We start from the raw sequence: 9,323 nt of genomic DNA, 5'->3' as shown, positions 1-9,323 counted from the left end.
TGAGGGGACTGAAAATCCTAGGAAATTGTGTTCCCATTCTCGTAATACATTAAGCGAGGGGACAGAAAATCCTAGGAAAATGTGTCCCCATTCATCTGTTGTAGTCATTCAGTGAGGGGACCGAAAATCCTAGGAAAATGTGTCCCCATTCTCGTAATATATTCTGCGAGGGGACAGAAAATCCTAGGAAAATGTGTCCCCATTCATCTGTTGTAGTCATTCTGCGAGGGGACAGAAAATCCTAGGAAAATGTGTCCCCATTCTCGTAATACATTCTGCGAGGGGACAGAAAATCCTAGGAAAATGTGTCCCCATTCATCTGTTGTAGTCATTCAGTGAGGGGACCGAAAATCCTAGGAAAATGTGTCCCCATTCTCGTAATACATTCAGCGAGGGGACAGAAAATCCTAGGAAAATGTGTCCCCATTCATCTGTTGTAGTCATTCTGCGAGGGGACAGAAAATCCCTGGAAAATGTGTCCCCATTCATCTGTTGTAGTCATTCAGTGAGGGGACCGAAAATCCTAGGAAAATGTGTCCCCATTCTCGTAATACATTCAGCGAGGGGACAGAAAATCCTAGGAAAATGTGTCCCCATTCATCTGTTGTAGTCATTCTGCGAGGGGACAGAAAATCCTAGGAAAATGTGTCCCCATTCATCTGTTGTAGTCATTCAGTGAGGGGACAGAAAATCCTAGGAAAATGTGTCCCCATTCTCGTAATACATTCAGTGAGGGGACAGAAAATCCTAGGAAAATGTGTCCCCATTCTCGTAATACATTCAGCGAGGGGACAGAAAATCCTAGGAAAATCTGTCCCCATTCATCTGTTATAGTCATTCAGTGAGGGGACGGGAAATACTGGTTACCCCGGGGAAATATGTCCCATTCACCCGTAAGGCATCTCCAAAAAGTCATATTTATTTGTTTTAGAAACATTGAAATTAATGTCAAGAGTTGTAGTTTCAAGTCGAGAAACAGGTTTCAAATTTGACCACAGTGAGACTAGTTGACTTGTAGCTGATGGACACCTTTGGGATATGTTAACCTGGAATCCCTACAAATGTCGAACTAATGAGCCTTCTTGTTCACTTAACGTTCATTTTCTTAAACGTTATATTACGAGATATGTCTTTAAAAAAACGGGAAAATATGTCCCCATTCTTGTAATGCATTTAGTGAGGGGACAGAAAATCCCGGCTTAAACCCCGGGAAAATGTGTCCCTATTCACCTGTTATACATTAATTCAATAGGGGGCAGAGAATCCCGGCTGTGTGCTTAAATGTTGCTGTGGGCCTTCGTACTTTTTAGGCCACGCCCACCGTGTAAGGGGGACCGATTTTCCTGGGGTACACTCATTCCTGGAACACCTGCGCAGAATTATGGGTATCTCCTGGACAGACAAGGTTCCCAACACAGAAGTGCTCCGTCGAGCAAACATGATGGGCATTGAAGCGCTCATCATGAAAGCTCAGCTGAGATGGGCTGGCCATGTGGTGCGCATGGACGAAGCACGACTCCCGAAGACAGTGTTCTACTGTGAGCTTGCTTCCGGCACGAGAAAAGTCGGACGTCCTTACAAGCGCTACAAGGACTCACTGAAGTCGTCCCTCTCCGCATGCAGCATTCCACACCGGGAATGGGAGACTACTGCAATGGACAGATGCGCATGGCGTCATGTTGTCCATCAGGGAGTAAAAAACTTTGAAAACAATAGACTGAATGAAATAGAGAAGAAACGACAAGACAGGAAGGAGAAAGAGAAGGAGGGAAGACCCATCCCCAGCACCGCTGTCGTGTGCCCGACATGCGGACGCATATGCGCCTCGGCCTTCGGCCTTCGGTCGCACCAGAGACGCCATTGAAGTCATCATCGAAGTGACGATGGACATCCAACAACATCTTATGCTACCTGCTGGATCTGCTTGGAGATTAATCGTCCCTCTGATGATGCTCAGGCATTCCCCTGACGAAACGACCTGACCCTGGTCTGGTCTGGGGTGTTTGTTCCGTGCTTGTTTTCATGTTAGATGCCTGGACTATACATACAAATAGATGGGCAATTAACGAGGTCTTTTAGAGGTCAGGAGATGATCTGCACGAGCCCTGGAACAATCTGGCTTCTACTAGGCTACCGAATATGTCCTGCATCACATTACAGTGGTAGTGGGCGGTCTCACTAAATACCGAAAACAACCGAAAACAACCGAAAACAACCGAAAACAACCGAAAACAACTTGAAATATACCGAAAACAACCGAAAACAACTCGGTAAATACCGAAAACAACTCGAAGCCACCTAAAAAATGTCAAAGCAATCATGAACAACCTAACAGAACCCGAAAAAAGCCGGAAAACAACTCGTAAACAACAACAATGTCTATTTTATCTTCATCTACTGGTTACTCTCCTTGAATTATTTTTTCCACGGCCGAGGGAGATAATGGAGTGATTCTGAAGGAAGGATTCTTTCAGCAAAGGGGATGTAGCCGGTGAAAACACCTTTCCATCGATTACACGCTGCTTTATGGTGTAAAGCAAAATCCATATTTTGATCACTTAATAGTTTAATTTGGGGCCTCTGTGGTAATACACGTTTGCGGTTTTTCTGTTTAAATCGATTTGTTATGGCAGCGGAAATGCGTTATAATTGAGCAAGAAATATACTAGAATGTTTTGGTTGCTAGAAAGAAAAAAGGTATATAGGCAGCAGAATTTCCCAGCAGTAATTAATAAGCAAACCTATTTTCCAAGCAGAGATTTCGTCGGGGGATAGCAGTGACTGCTATTTCTTGTTGTGGCCAATACTACAACCCGCCCCTACTGTTACCTCTGCTTGGAGTTACACAATAGATGCCAAGTAATATAGATATCCATTGATGAGTTTGCGAGTTGACCAAGCAGTCCCCGTTTATAACGTACAGGGTCCGTGAATCTGAATGCGAACATTAATATATTCGAACAGGCAAAGGAGATCGTTGACTTTATTATTACTAATATTGTATTAATAACAGGGGTCGTCAAACAAATAAATCCATCGTAGGCTAACTCCTGTCCAAAATAAAGTCAAAATTATTAAATAATAGCCCACTGAAATTATTGTCTGTTGTTTATGGTTGTGTCGAGTTGTTTTCGGTATTTAGTGAAAGTTGTTTTCGGTTGTTTTCGGTAATTAGTGAAAGTTGTTTTCGGTTGTTTTCGGTATTTAGTGAAAGTTGTTTTCGGTTGTTTTCGGTATTTAGTGAAAGTTGTTTTCGGTTGTTTTCGGTTGTTTTCGGTTGTTTTCGGTATTTAGTGAGACCCGTAGTGGGCGTGATCAACCCATTAATGATAATCAAATCCCCCACCACTCTTCTCTATCCTTACTAGGATCCTTGTACTGTACTGTCCTTGCAGAGTGGATACCAGACTCTGGTCCGATCTCAATATATATCAGGGTCTAACTCAGTCAGGGGGTCTGCTGTAGAACTCCCGCCCACTATTGCTGGCCTCTACTATTATCTAGAGGGATCTAGAGGGGCCAGTTACAGCCCTGAACAGATCGAGTTTGTATTACACAGATCAAGGACGTTATATCGTCCTTGCACAGACTAGTAGCCCTAGAGAGCCCAAGAGCACAGGAGTTGCCATGTATTACTATAGGCTCGGGAAACAGCCTGCCATCCAGGCTAGGATCGTTACCGTCCTGCAGTGGTCGCATCTCTCATCTCATTTCATGCCCGGGTGTCTTCAGCCCCTCGCCTGTCCATGGTCAAGGTTGGTCCATGGTCATCAGTTACCTCTTGGTTACCTCCCTGGCATCATCAGCATCTTGGAAAGTTTTGACCACGTCTATATAAGGAAGTACCCGTCACTGCGATGTCACGGTGCATTTCAGGCCACAGGAAGTGACTAAAGGAAGACAAAGGATCCCCCACTGTTACAAACTGTGCACGTGGATGGAACAAGAAAGTGGACGAAACTTCTTGGAAACCTGGTGACACATGGATGGCCACACATGAACACTGTACGGCGTACGCCGAGGCAGAATCCAGTCTAGAGAGGCTCAGTTTTCGGACTCGGACCGGGAGGGCGAGGGGTGTGGGAAGACTAGACTCGTGACACCGTCATATCGCACGATTACAAGTAAGCCATGCTAATTCATAGTCGATAAGCACTGTATTTCTCCAAGCAAAGGTTTCGATGGGGCAGGATTGGGCTAGTGGTGACCGCTATTTGGTCCTATTTCTTTCACAATTTTCCTTCCTTGTGGACAAAGGATTGTAGACTGAGGAAGGAAATCGCGATCACTAGAGGAACTCCCTCCCGAACGCAACCTGTTCTTGTACAAGTTGTAGAGATAAGCCACATGTTGGTTTTTTTCTGTCGGCCGTGTACAGTGGGGGAAACCCCTACCTAACTGGCTGTTAGGCTCTACTGTACTACTCTAACTCTATTATGTAATACGGTATTCTGAAAGAGAGAGAGAAAGAGAGAGATAGAAAGAGAGAGAGAGAGAGACACAGAGACAGAGACAGGGAGAGAGAGAGACAGTGAGAGAGAGGGAGACACAGAGAGAAAGAGGCTGATTACTAGTATTATTTCATTCATATCATTCATTCATTATCCTTGGGTCAAGTGAGGTAATGGATGATCAAGCAAGGTTATAACCTCTTTGGATCAAGTAAAACTCGATAGAGGTGTTAGAGATAAAAACGCTCATCCCTAGCTATAAAATGCGCTCTCATGATGCCAAAAAGACTCCAGGCACAGGCCTGGCAGTTCCCGAGCGTGTGCCGTCTGTCAGAAAACACTGAAGGTATTGTGTAAAATCTGTGCTGGAGATCTCTGATTGATTGGCGCTGTTGCCACCTGGGCCTCGAGGGTTTTGTAATGGAAACGACTTCTTGCATACCAAAGGTCCCGAATGAGTTGCAGAATCCTGACGAATTATTAGATGTCAAGTTGACAAACTGGGAACAAGGAGATAGCTTCGGAAAGTTCCTTGCTGGGACGTAGCGTAATGTAATCACTGAGTGACTGACCATCACTATTATTAGCCTCCTTCATCGGCCTCTCTGGGAAGCTTGACAGGGGTTTTAGGTCGATTCGCGATTTTTAACCGGGAATATTATGCCGGGAAAGGAATATACACCGGAAAGCTTGTACGGGCTAGGCGAAATTGCCCAACCCTGGAATTTTTCTTCCCCGACGTATTCCCGGTTAAATGGCGAATCGCAGCAAGTCCAGCAATGAGGGTCTGCATGGGGAGTTCCGACAACGATTTACGCTGAATTTAAAAGAACCCCCTACGTATTACGCTAAATCAAGGAAGGCAATTACGCTAAATTTGGTCGCCTCGCTACGAATTACGTAGATAAGATGGTTTTCCCTACGAATTACGGGAAATAAAATTGGCTGCCTACGCCTTACGTAAAAGAGCATGCAGACCCTCAGCAATGCCCCCAGAGACGCCATCGAAGGAGGCTACAAATCATACAACGGTTATAACTTTATGTAGATCTAACGTCCTTGGCAGATACCGTGGGAAATAATCTCCAAGCAGATCCTACGGTGCCATAAGATAGTATCAAAGCTAGCCAAGGAGTGTAGCCGGCCAAGGGAGTCAAACGGGCACCGGGAAGTTTGATACATTACGCACCGTGGATCTGGTTCGAGATTACGCGGGAAAGAGCTTTCCATATAAGACCTGGGAGAAACGCAACTAACACCTCGAAACGATGACAGCTCCCACGTCTAGCGGTAACATGTTACACAAGTAGATTAACATTACAACAACAACAACAACAACAACAGCGATGATGATAACAACAATATATAGCAATCGGTTTCAAAACAGGCCCATGTTATTGTATCAGCCGTGCATACAGGCAGTTACCAGTTTGGACGACATGGGAAACATTTTATTATCGTTGTTCCTTTTTCCCGAAAACACAGGCAGATGAAAATGAAGAACAAAGTACAGCGAGTATAACAGGCAGATTATTAACTTCTAGTTATTCTTTTCTCAGAAAGCCGTATAAAGTTCTTGGGAATACAGTTTTCTTCTTGTTCTGGTGCCAGATGGGATGACACACAAAGAAAGAATGTAGCTGCTATAAGAATTCTTTCATTGTGCTCTATTTCTGATGACTCAGACCACATCCGGAATGCTGAAATTCAGTGAACTGCGCTAATAAGTGTTCTGTTTTGAGTACCAAATAACCTGTGTTGTACCAAGGACGTTATAATAACGTCCTTGGTTGTACGGAGTGACTAGGACACAAATGGTTTGAATATCTTTCAAGGTCAACAACGTTCTTCAGTGTATTAATCGTCTGCGCAAATGCCTGGCTGGTGTGCACATAATGATGATATAACGTTATGTTTTAATTACCAAGGACGTTACCCCTACATAATGTCATCGATGCTACTTTCTGGAATCGTTATATAAAGGTATATAACGTTAATATGGTTGTAAAGGTATTGCAAAAAGTAACATTCCTGATCTTGCGCCATCATCTGCAACCAATAGAACTTGCGCCCTTTGCCTGTAAGTCAGGTGTTAATGTGTTATCAATTATTTAACAGCTATGTTGTTGTTGTGGTAGATGGAATGCCAACATTGATAGTGTTAGATCTAGCATAACGATGTCAAAACATAATCCTGTCATCATCAATTATCTCAGCCGCCAGGAATGCTTGAAATTATCTACAACGGGCGACATTTGTTTTTGCTTCGTCCAGAAAATTTGAGGATGCAAGTCGCCCTGTACATGTAACACGTGGAGGGTAGTGTGCCGTGGAAGAAAGTTTTGCACCGCCTCGATCCGAGGATAGTTATGCACATGACAACGTCCAGACGAATTGTCATTAATTTCATTAATCGATCCCCGTGATGTAAAAAGTGACAAACCGTAAAAACAATTTTCCATCAAGAATTTTTGATCAGTACTAGGAGGTTATTCAACTTATGCAACCTCCTTGATCAGTATGTAACGGTTATAATTGATCAAAGATGCTAGTATTCATCACACAGGTCATAACACAATAACAAAGCGCCGGCCAATCAAATGGCTCGAACAAGTGCGAACAAGCACATTAGGCGGAAGCTGATTGGTCAGATGTAAAGAACAGGCGTCAAAGGTCACTTACAAGGCGGGAAAACCCCTGACAGGAAAGTTCCGGAGATCAGACGACAGCGCACCGCAGCCGGGGCGAGTCACGCAGGCCGCCAGTCGCCCGAGCCTTGCGCTGGATGAGATCCCGGCAAATTGGGCAAATAAATGGTCCTCAAGGTTCGTAGCATTCAGGTGAGCCGACGCTGTCTTTACTGTGACGTATGATGCTGTTGACGTTCGTTGTTTCTGTGTTGTGATGATATGAAAAACGGCCGTTCTGTGCCGTTCCGGAGGCCCCGATTTGAGTAGGGGCCATGCCGGGGCGTCAAAACAACATTTTCTTTCACGCTTCCGTACACAAGTGTACACATGACTTTGTACTTTTCATAGCTTGTTTACCCTAACTCTTGAATTGTAGTTCCTCACCACTGCCGCTGAATTAGGTACGCCACCGCCGTTGTGTTCAGGTAGAGTTCGTTGGCGTGAGGGCAGCAAGTTCAGGGACGAACCCAGTTTGGACTTGCCCCGGGCGCGGGGGAATGTGGGCCCTGATATCACGATGAGGACGTGCTGTGGTGTACAGGCGACCCCGCGCGGGGCAACTTGTTTTCAAACTTTAGTTCAAACCCGATATAGAGTGAAACTGGTGGGCACAGATGAAGCTGATAGTCACGCTTGCAATTTTTTTTTTTTCGCATTCCGACAACCATGGCCCCTCCCAGCCGGTGACCGACACCAAGCTACTAGAATTTTGAGGAAAACTCGAGGCAGAGACAAGACACAGATGATGCAGTTCTGAGAGTTACGATAAATTATGGCACTTTTCCATCGTATGTGGGGGAAAGGGAGGGAACAGCATTGAATACTACATTCTGGCCCTTAGCCTCTCCAAAGGCTTCGAAACAAGTTTCCCAGCCAGACGTTATCCGGGCGAGGATGCTCGCCTGAAACAAAGAGAGAGGTTGGAGTTGTCTGCACCGTCTGTGGAATCTTATCACACGGCCGGGTGTGCCCCATCGCCAACTGACACCCAGGCCGACTTTACCTATGAATCTTCAATAGGATGTAAAACCAAGCCGTTTTCTAGCCCCACGTTTCTGTTTCAGACCACAGAAACAATGGGCAAGGAAAAATTTAACGATTTTGCCACCGAAATTACAACTGCGACGTTCAAATTCAAAGAAAGCAAACAAAAATCTCCTTTCTTTTCCCCCCGCTTTTTACCTGTCTCACCAAGGTCTCCCTATAATCTTCTGACACTCCCTGGCTTTCGTTCAGCTTTCAAGAGGTTTTTCGTGGTCATACTAGTAAATCCACTTTTTTGTAAAGGTGAAGGTGACTTCCCTGTTGCTGAGCAGGGCTTTGTGTTTTGTAAGTCATTCATGACCGTCCCGGATTATCTGTTGTAACTTGCATGTCAGAAGGTACATTTTAGAGTGATAGGAGACAGCTTGCCCCATTCTTGCCCTAAGGAATGTAAAGACTATATTGTCAAGTATTTTAGCTGTTATGGTCATTCATTGGTGGGTAGGACCAGATCTTGTAAGGTCTTTGAATGTGAAGATGTTATTTTACGTAAAATTTTAGCTGTTTTTGACCCTTTTCATTGAGCATGTAGCCACACTGTTACCCCCCGCCCCTCACCGGCTCTAATAAAAAGCTAAACATCATTAGGATTTCTACTTTTGATTATCATAGTGGACAAAGTTACAAAACTAAAGCCTTATTGAAAAACTGAAATTAAGGGGTGGAGGACTAGTTTTAAAACTGGCTTTGTTGATTTCTTGTGGAGTTGGGAGGGGATTGGTCCCAATCCAAGCATCTGAAGCTCAGTGTGAATCATCACAAATCTTGAAATGTTATTTCTCAGTCTTAAACACAAAGTCTTGGTGTTCAGGGTTGTATCGAGCTGCTCCCCACAAACAAGGGGCTCAACTTTTGAGTGCTGCTAGAAGTGTCATTTAGCCAGGCTGTGTATCTCACACTCAATTTTCTGTCAACCTATTTACTTAGTCAACTCCCTCCCACCACAAACTCCCTTCAACAGCAAACTTCCTTCCCTGGCATTAGAAAACCTTAGTCAACATTGAAAATCACAAACCAGACCCCCCCCCCCCCCCCCCATTTTCAATATATAAGCCAGCCCCAGCCAAAGTCTGCGCAGGAGGCTGTAGATGTCTGTCATTCATCAGTGACTGGTGCAGTGGTACTGTCTTAAACGTCT

The 9,323-nt window shown here is 44.6% G+C and overlaps 1 protein-coding gene across 4 annotated transcripts in view; it reads left to right on the top strand.

Annotated features, from left to right (window-relative positions):
• The first annotated feature begins 4,102 nt into the window (after nt 1-4,102).
• Nucleotides 4,103-9,323, top strand: part of LOC118412121 — a 33,295-nt gene continuing 28,074 nt past the window's right edge. For 2 of the 4 annotated variants that reach the window (XM_035814765.1, XM_035814761.1), the window contains exon 1: nt 7,105-7,291. The gene's annotated coding sequence lies outside the window, so the exon portion shown is untranslated. Of the gene's footprint in view, nt 4,125-7,104; nt 7,292-9,323 lie in introns of those variants that run through there. The other 2 variants (XM_035814764.1, XM_035814762.1) reach the window with 2 other exon arrangements.

This window comes from Branchiostoma floridae, chromosome 3 (assembly GCF_000003815.2).
Source record: "Branchiostoma floridae strain S238N-H82 chromosome 3, Bfl_VNyyK, whole genome shotgun sequence".
In the NCBI taxonomy this organism is placed as follows: domain Eukaryota; kingdom Metazoa; phylum Chordata; class Leptocardii; order Amphioxiformes; family Branchiostomatidae; genus Branchiostoma; species Branchiostoma floridae.
Note: the sequence above shows the minus strand (reverse complement) of the source record. Positions and strands in the feature narration are given on the sequence as shown.